Here is a 9,877-nt window from a genome sequence, read left to right on the forward strand (position 1 = left end):
ATAGACTTGGATGAAATATTTGCGACATTTATAACAAGCAATTAATATCCAGAGTATAAAGAACTCCTACAATAACAAGAAAAAGAAGCAACCCAACAGAGAAGCAGGATATTGTAGTAAACATTTGTCATCTGTTTTAGGGAATCCCCCATTATGTGCATACTTGAGGCCATAAGTAGCCCAAGGGGGACATATTCTCCCTCTCACCTCCCTGGTGTACCTGGGGTGGGCTTGTACTTTAGACTTTGCCCACTGGACCCTCTCTCCCAGGATGTTTTTTTGTTTTAAATTTAATTCATTAATTTATTTGGTTGCGCCGGCTCTTAGTTGCATCACGTGGGCTCCTTAGTTGTGGCTCGTGAGCTCCTTAGTTGTGGCATATGAAGTCTTAGTTGCGGCATGCATGTGGGATCTAGTTCCCTGACCAGGGATCGAACCCAGGCCCCCTGCACTGGGAGCACGACGTCTTAACCACTGTGCCACCAGGGAAGTCCCGCAGAATGTTGAGTCTGGAATGTATGATGCAAATTTGTGGGGATAGTTGGAAGTGGGAGTTCATGCTTAAGGTCTTTAGGAAATTAAGTAAAAGAATCCAGGCTGCAAAATAATGTATACAATATAATCCCATCTATGTAATATCCTCCCCAATAAAAAGCCCTGCCATTGCTCTATATTTCCTTAAATCACTCCAGTGATTGTCGCTTTTCTCCTGTATTTTCATCCTCTCCCCCTCCATGGATTCTCTCCATGTTCAAAGACTTTCCCATCAAAAATTCCCCACCTGACTTGGTCCCTCTCCAGCCATTGTCTTACCTTCCTCTTTATTGCCTCAAGCTAACCTTGCTTTGGGGAATAAAGAGAGGGGCTGTGGCCTGGATTTGGGGGAGGCAGACCGGGGAGGGTTCCAGGGTTGTGGAGTTACAGGCTTGTCAGAGGTATTTTTTTTTTTTTTGTCAGAGGTATTAAAGAGACTGGTAAGGCACCAAAGGCGAGAAAACTCAGGAATATTGCGGTTACAGATTGACGTGTGTGTTTGTGTGTGTGTGTCTGTGTGTAGGTATTTATGTTTGTGTCTGTGTGTCTCTCTGTGTGTATGTATGTTTGTGTATATGTTTATGTATGTGTCTGTGTGTCTGTGTGCATGTGTATGTATGTGTGTATATGTGTGTCTCTGCATGTATGTATGTGTGCATGTCTGTTTATGTTTGTCTCTGTGTGTGTGTGTGTGTGTGTGTGTGCGCACATGTGCATGCTGGGAAGGAGAGTCAGAGGAGAGGAAACCATGTCCAAGTTAGCCTTTCCTGCCCCTCGTTGTGTCCCCTGAGAGGACTATCCCTCGGGATCACTCTCACCTGAAGAGACACAGGGCAGCCTACTCCCAGCTCTGTTCAATGCTGCGTGAAGGTGCTGTGATGTTTCTTGGCAGCAGGGAAACCAACCAGCTCGAGTGATTCTCCTGTAAAACTCCATTGTCTCACATGAGTTAGAATCCCCCAGGAGGCCTGTCTTGGTTTGAGTCTCTTCCAGAAGGGTCTCTCCCTGAGAGAAAGGCTTGAGGGAGGGAGTTTTCTTGGGAACTGGTTCTAGAAAGAAGGAGGGAAGACAGGGGGAGTGGGGCAGGAACCAGAGACCAGTAGGGATGCATCACCGGGGTTGTTGCATGCTTCAGGAGCTTTGGGCTATGGGACTCCCCAGCATCTCCTGAGCTACCAACCTAAAGGAGGGGTGGCTGGAGCATTTCCCCACAGCTCCTGTTCCCTGTGGGTTCACTCCTCGGCAGGTCTGGGCTGTACTTGGCTGACCAGGCAGCTCCTAGCGGTGCTGGCTCATGCTGGAGGTGGGATGCTGTCAGCAGGAGGACCTGCCCGAGCTCACGTGGCACTACCCCCTCTGCTGTGGCTGCAATAGGAAGCAGTCAAGGGGATGTGATGTAGGGCATCAGAGGTGTCTACCACAGGCCCTATCCCCAGACTGCAGAAAGAAACAAGAGGATGCTCAATAGCAACCAAAACATAAGACCCCTGAGAATGAACTTAGGAAATGTGTAAGATGTGTACGAAAACAGCTGTAAAACTCTAATGGAGGTCATAGGAATACTTGAGTGCAGCCAGCTTATCCTTGGCTAGGGAGTCTCAATAGGGCAATGGTTTTAATTTCCCCTAGATTAATGTATAAAGGCAGGGTTATTCAAATCAAAATTCCTATGCAATTTTTTTTAGGAATTTGACAACATGAATAAATGTGTGAGAATAACCTGCAGGAGAAAACCCAACAATCAGGGAACTTGTCCTGTCAGATATTAAAATAGAAGGTAAGTAATTAAACCACACTTGGCACTGGCATGGGGATGGACAGATGAATCAGTGACATGGAATGGACTCCAGAAACGGATCCGGGGACTTAGTAGGGGCTGTTTTGTTTGTAAGTGACAGAAATCCAGTGGGAACCAGCGTAAGCAAAGAAGGAGTTTATCAGAAGGATTGTGGGGTGTCTCATGGGATCTCGGGGCAGGGGTGCAGCTGGGGCTCATGATTCAAAAGGGGGACTGGAGCTCTATAGAGGACCCAGGAAGTTCTTTCTGTGTGTCAGCTGTGCTTTTTTCAGAGCATCTTCCTCATTCTTCTCTCTTATTGCAGGATGGCTTCTCTGCTCTTCAGTTCACATGCTTACAGTACTCCTGGGTTTTATAGCCTACATATTCTCTCTCTCCCTCTCTCCCCCCGCCACCCCATCTCCTTCTCCCCAAATTCCCAGGGAAGACACTGATTGTCTCTCTCTGGGTCAGCTAACTCTGTGCCAATAAACTGGAGCCAAGGGTAGGGTCATGTCATGGCACCTGCTGTAGTGACCACATGGAAAGGAGGGGGAGGGTTTACAGAAATGTGGTGATTGGGGGATGGAGGCAGGGATGTGCAAGCCAAACAATAGATATCTATTATATCCAAGTACATATAGGAATTTAGTAGATAGCTGTGTTGTAATAAGAAATATATATTTGGTATCTGTCCCCAGTTCCTGACACAGAGCTCCTAAATCCCTTGGAATTTCCTTGGTGATAAGAGCATCTTTTGTTCTAATGAGGCTCCTCTTGGTGGAGTCCTTCCTGGATGGCTTCAGGATGGGGGCTGGTCACCAGAAAGACCAAACCATGATGAAAAACTTGGAACTTTCAGTCCCACCCTCCATCCTCCATGGAGAGGAGAGAGGCTGGAGACTGAGTTGATAACTGATCAAAAATAATTGATCATGCCTATGTGGTGAAGCCTTCATAAACCCCCTAAACTTCAGGGTTTGGAGAGCTTGTAGGTTGGGAAACACATTCAAGTATCAGGAGAGTGGGGCCCTCTCAACTCCACAGGGACAGAAGCTCTTGCGCTCAGGACCCTCTGGACTTTGCCTTATGAACCCTTCATCTGCCTGTTCATCTATATCCTTTATCATATCCTGTATAATAAATCAGCAAATGTGTTTCCCCGAGTTTTGTGAGCCCTCATAGCAGATTATTGAACCTGATGAGGGCTGGTTGGTCAGAAGAACAGATGACAATCAGGACTTGTGATGGTATCTGAAGTGGGGACAGTCTTGTAGGACCGAGTGCTTAACCTGTGGGTCTGTGCTAACTCCAGGTAGCTGGTGTCATAATTGAATTGTAGGACACCCTGCTGGCATATGCAGAGTTTGAGAATTGACTCGTGTGTGAAAATCCCCCACATTTGATGTCAGAATTGTTGTGAATAGAGGAAACCAGAGTTCTCCTTTAATAATTAAGGAGACATTTCAAATCGGAAATGAAAAGATGCAAATTCTGGTGGGACACTTATCCAATTCATTGACCTCATCACTTAAAAAATATTGGGCGATGGGATAATTCATTTCTTATGTGCCATCTTTCTCAATTCTGAATGCCTGGAATGCTACTTCTCAAAAATGCCAGTTCAAATATTACATTTTATGCTGACAGACCAGGAATAGTAAAATTGGTACGGAAAAGTTATGGTTACCCCATAGTTTTAATAAGAGGTGAAGAAAATTTCAAAGCTTAAAACCCTTTCTATAAAATAAAACTCCAAGAACTTCTTCCCCCCTGAAGTCACATGTTTTGCCAAAAATAAACTCTTTTGAAATAGCCATGGAATGCATTCCACCTGTATGGTGGAAAACTTCCTGTGGATAATATCTTTTCATTTATTTATTTATGGCTGTGTTGGGTCTTCGTTGCTGCGTGCAGTCTTTCTCTAGTTGCAGTGAGCAGGGGATACTCTTTGTTGTGGCGCATGGGCTTCTCATTGCGGTGGCTTCTTTTGTTGAGGAGCACGGGCTCTAGGCACGCGGGCTTCAGTAGTTGTGGCACGCAGGCTCAGTAGCTGTGGCGCACGGGCTTAGTTGCTCCGTGGCAAGTGGGATCTTCCCGGACCAGGGCTCGAACCTGTGTCCCCTGCATTGGTAGGCAGATTCTTAACCACTGTGCCACCAGGGAAGTCCTCCCATGGATAATATCTTAATGCCCCTAAATGATTCACCGTCTGGAAATCAACTGATTTCCCTAAGGACCTTCCACCAAACACCATACCTTCAGCACATACATTTAGCATAAATTCGCCCATATTCAGATTTTTCAATTATAGTGCTTATGTTGCCATTTTTGTCAGGATAATAATAGCAGGTACCAACAGTTCTGTTTCTGTAATCTAAAACCAACTAAAAAGGAAAGTAGAAACCTAGATGCCAAAATATTTCATACTTAAAGGCAAATGCTTTAAGTTAATTTCCACGCAGCACATAATAACGAGGTCTATGCACTTGCTACTTCTTTTCCAGATCAACAGTTTGGAGCAGGATTTGAGGATCCACTCAACCTCCAAGGTGACACATCTTGGAACAATTCTGGTAAGTATCCAAGGTGTGGGGGAGAAGAAACATTCTTGCTGACCTAGAGATTAGCCAAGTGAGGCATGTGCTGGAGAAGGGTCTCTTCCATGGTCATCAAGTTCGTGTTAGGGCCATATTAGTTAGCCTGTACCAACAGATGTCTGTAGAAAGCCATTCGGATTTGCAACGGCAGGGAGGAGGACCCGGGAGAAGAGGAGGAGGAGACAGTGTCTCTCTCTCTCTCTCTCTTTTTTTATACGTCCTCTCCCCCATTTCCTACTCAGTGTCTCTTGATGGAGTGTAGAGTCTGCTGGTTGGGAAACACAACTGACACATTTTGATGAACGATGGAAGGGGAAAAAAAACCATCCAGGGACGATGGAAGTGGAATCGTCCTCCTAAGGATGCCATACCAAGCCAAAAGCCTCCGAAAAGTACCCCTGTCACTGGAACATTCTTCCTCACAAATGATGCCATCTTCTTGGTTTTGCTTTTGAGGTCAATAGGTATCTGGTTGCTCTTAGGGATCTTCAGCAATTTCTGGGCTTTCTTCATATCCTTCTCTACTCGATGCCAGTAAACTTTTTTTTTTTTTAGAAAGTACAAATACTTTCTTGCTCACCTTTCACACAAAGCCATTTTCTTTCACAGCTTGACAATATTCACATGTACAAAAGCCCAGCAAGAAGCGTCATGTAGATTTCAGTAACGGTGAGTGTCAAACATCAATGCAGCCAGGCTTTTGTTTTCTGCAGCAATAATAGAGGGCCTCCTGCTCTAAGCAAAAATCTGTCCTCTTATTGGTAGAGCATTTTTTCCATTACAAAAAAAGTCTCCTGCCCAAAGCAAACTAACTTGTATTTGCTGAGCCAGTGGTATTAACTTGTGCATAAAACAAGTTTCAGTTTGCTGTTTCTTCTAGCAGATTTCAAGTGAGAAAATAAGGTTGAAGGAGGAACTTGTTTTGAATGGACGCCGGTCAGTTTGAATTGCTATCCTTAACTAAATGCCTACATGTACTATAGGTTCACAGCTTAGTTTGCTTTTATAATCTTTATGGATTTTGGCGTGTTCAAGGTTTTCAGAGTTGAGCATATGGTACAGTATTCCATCGAAAGGATAAGGCTACTGAATGTGCTATCTGCAGAAGGACTCATTTAATAGGAACTGACCTCGAAGTTCTATCATGAAGCAAATGTTGCATAACCTCTCAATAAAAAGCCAATCAGGACAGAACTGTGCTTGGAAAACAGGCCTTAGAATACTTTAAGGAAAATACATATAAGTGGATTGTTAATATGAGGAAGGTTTCCTAGTTGTAAATCTAAAAAAAATGTAGGAGAATCTTCATTTTTCAAAACTGCGTATTGAAAACATGAAAACTACTTATTCAAGTAAGCTGCCAGTACACTTTGATGCACCCAGCATGGTTTGCAAACTGAAGGAGAAGAGAGAATCTACCTCTCACAGATGTTGCAGCCAACTTTCCAACCTCTTGGAAAATGAACCCCATGTGCCATCCAGGGATGCCTCCCATCAACAGTGGGGTGGTCACACTAGCCTTTTCTGCACGGGGCCCAGACTCCTACCCAGACATGACTGCTCTTAAGCAAATCATGCAAGGTCCAGTGGTTCAAAACCTTCCTCAGAGTTTCCTTGCCTGGACACAGCCATGTAGGCAAGCTTGTCTCCTGAGGACACTGCAGGGGCTCCTTGTGGCCCCTTCAAATTATCTTTCCCTTGTCGTGCTTACTGCCCTTCTCGGCGGGCTTGAAGCAACTATAATTAAAATTATAATCCTTTCGTACCCTGAATTCCCTTGCTCCTCTTTCCCTCTGTCTTCCTCACCAGGCAAAACTCCAACCCCAGTTAAATTCTTTTCCTCTTGCTCTGGTCCTGCACCCAGGCAGGTGGATGTGGCTGTATGAAGCAGTTCCAATAACAACAAAAACACCAGCACAGGGCTTCCCTGGTGGCGCAGTGGTCGAGAGTCCGCCTGCCGATGCAGGGGACGCGGGTTCGTGCCCCGGTCCGGGAAGATCCCCCGTGCCGCGGAGCGGCTGGGCCCGTGAGCCATGGCCGCCGCGCCTGCGCGTCCGGAGCCTGTGCTCCGCAACGGGAGAGGCCGCAACAGTGAGAGGCCCGCGTACCGCATAACCTGTCTGACTTTAAAATTGTGACCAACTTCAAGTGACTCTTCATCACTGCCCGACATTCCTGCAGGTTCTATACATTGATCTGCTCTCCATTTCTCCAAGATCGTTGTTTTATAATTTTCCCTCTCTTGATCCTTCCTCACTTTCAGTCAATGACCTTGCTTCTTACTTCACTGAGAAAATGTCTGGTCTGATGAGAAGCCCCCCCCTACCCCGCCCCACCGACCCATACTCCGTGGTGGAGACCACCTGGATCGGCACTGATCTCATCTCCTCTCACCGATCGTGGGGGAATTCACACCCCAGCCTCCCTTGGAGGTAGGTTGCGTCAGTGTGACTGGCTTCTGTAGTGTGTGTCCGGGCCTGGCCATAATGCGTCCTACTTGGTCCTTCTCATTCTGTCTCTTTACTTCTCAGCTGGCCAGATGGAAGGGATCCTAAGGAGGCCCTAACGGACAGCAGAGCCGAGGCTGGCAGGGGCCTGGACCCCTAAGCCGCCCCACTGAGGAAACCTGTCCTCCTGTGTACTGTGATGTGAGTGAGAAACACGCTTTGTGATGCTAAACCACCGAGATGGGTGTTACAGCAGCTAAGGAGACACTCACTTTCCCACCTCCAGGTACCAACTCCCATGCCTGCATCTCCACCCACGCACCTCTCCTTCCCTTTTGTTAATGGCGGTGGAGCCTCTCTGCTCTTATCAAAGACCCTGGAGCCCACACCTCCTCACTGATTCCAGGGCTTCCCTCCCCTCTGCACCCATGAGTTTTCTCTCCCTGCTGAGCCACTCCCACAAGTTACAAACAAGCTCTCCCCACTCCCGCCTCAGACGCCCGCTCTCTGGAACACTGACCACTTCAGCGAATTCTCAGCTTCTTTGCTTCTCTTTAGAGCGAAACTCTTTGAGTTGCTTTTTCGTTGTCTTCACCTCCTAGTCTCTTTTTAATAAAAAAAAATTAATATTAAGAGATATTTCAAACCTACAGAAAAACAGAAGAAAAATAATCCATATACCCAGCATCTAGCTTTCATAGGTCTTAATATTTGGCTGCCTGTATTGCTGATATATTTTAAAAGTGATACCTACTCATTTAAAGCCACCAGCGTATCTGTTTCCAAGCCCATCCTGTCCCTTTCTCTTCCTAGGTAAACAAACCGCCCTGAAGTTAATGAGTTTTTGTGTTTTAATTTGTTTACGTAGTATGTACCCATTACCAAAGGCTAGCATTATTTTGTGTGTTTCTAGACTTTACATACGTAATATCCTACTTATAAATCATTCTACAAGTTGCTTTTATTCACCCAACATTTTGTTTGTGAGATGTATCCATGTCAATGTATGTAGAAATATTTTTATGTCCATATAAAACCGCAAAAGGGTTCCATTTTTTGACTACTACAATCTCCCTCTCTCCCATTTTAATTTTCCTTCTGATGCTCAGTTGGGTTGTTTTCAAGACTTTGCTATAACAAAATTTTCAGATTTCTATTTCTTCTTGAGTAACTTTTGGAAAGTTATACTTGTTCTAGTAATTTGTCCATTCTATTTTTATTTTCAAATGTCCCAATATTGTTTATAGTATTCTATTTCTTTTCAATCTCTGCTATATCTGAAGTTATATTTCCTTTTGAATTGCATTTTTTTCGTGATTGGTGTTCTCAGTCAATTTCAAAGAAACAACCTTTGGCTTTGCTGATAATCTCTGGTGAGTCTCTGTTTCCTATTTAATTAATCTTGGCTCTCAGCTTTCTTTGAGTTATTCTGTTCTTTTCCTAACTTTCCTAAATTTATTTATTTTATTTTATTTTAATTTATTTTTGGCTGCGTTGGGTCTTGCATTGCTGTGCGTGGGCTTTCTCTAGTTGCGGCGAGCAGGGGCTACTCTTTGTTGCGGTGGCTTTTCTTGTTGTGGAGCACAGGCTCCAGGCGCGCGGGCTTCAGTAGTTGCCATACGCGGGCTCAGTAGTTGTGGCTCACGGGCTCTAGAGCGCAGGCTCGGTAGTTTTGGCGCATGGGCTTAGTTGCTCTGCAGCATGTGCGATCTTCCTGGACCAGGGCTCGAACCTGTGCCCCCTGCATTGGCAGGTGGATTCTTAACCACTACGCCACGAGGGAAGCCCCCACTCCTAACTTCTAAAGAAGGCTATTTAGTCTATACTTTTCTTATTTATTTATTTTGGCTGCGCCGGGTTTTAGTTGCGGCATGCAAAAATATGGTTCCGGAAGGTGAGTGGACCATTCTGGTGTATCCTCAGGGTAGAGCAAGGAGCAGGAACTGGAGGGAGTGAGGCTGGAGCTGTTCCCTGACCAGGGATCGAACCCGGGCCCCCTGCATTGGGAGCATGGAGTCTTAGCCACTGGACCACCAGGGAAGTCCAGTCTGTGCTTTCTAATAAAAAGACGTGAGAATATAAATTTTCTCCTATGTTCTGCTTTTGCTGCATCCTACAAGTTTTGACGTGTAATATTGCTCAATTCTAAATATTTAAAATTTGTTGGTGTTTTTTTTGATTTATAAGACATTCGAAGTGGGTTTTTAAATTTCCAACTGTACAAGAATGTTTAAATTTCTCTACTTGTTAATGGCTTCTTACTCACTGAGGTTTGATGAGAGATCTATATGATATTCCTTCCTTGAGACTTGTTGAGACTTGCCTCCATCCTGTTACTCAGCCAATTTAGTATAGATTCCAGGTGTGCTTGAGTAGACTGCGTAATTTTTAATTCTTTGGAGCAGGGTTTTATATGTGTCATTAAATCAAGATTTAAAATTGGGTTTTTCAGATCTTCCATATCTTTGCTATTTTGGGAGGGGGGGCATTGATCGATTAGTAATTGCAAGAAGCATGTT

At 44.9% G+C, this 9,877-nt stretch overlaps 1 pseudogene; it reads right to left on the reverse strand.

The window, feature by feature from the left end:
• Nucleotides 1-1,881: 1,881 nt before the first annotated feature.
• On the reverse strand, nt 1,882-6,932 carry LOC116745494 (annotated as a pseudogene).
• Between the last annotated feature and the right edge of the window lie 2,945 nt (nt 6,933-9,877).

The sequence above is a fragment of the Phocoena sinus genome, chromosome 20, assembly GCF_008692025.1.
Source record: "Phocoena sinus isolate mPhoSin1 chromosome 20, mPhoSin1.pri, whole genome shotgun sequence".
Taxonomy (NCBI): Eukaryota; Metazoa; Chordata; class Mammalia; order Artiodactyla; family Phocoenidae; genus Phocoena; species Phocoena sinus.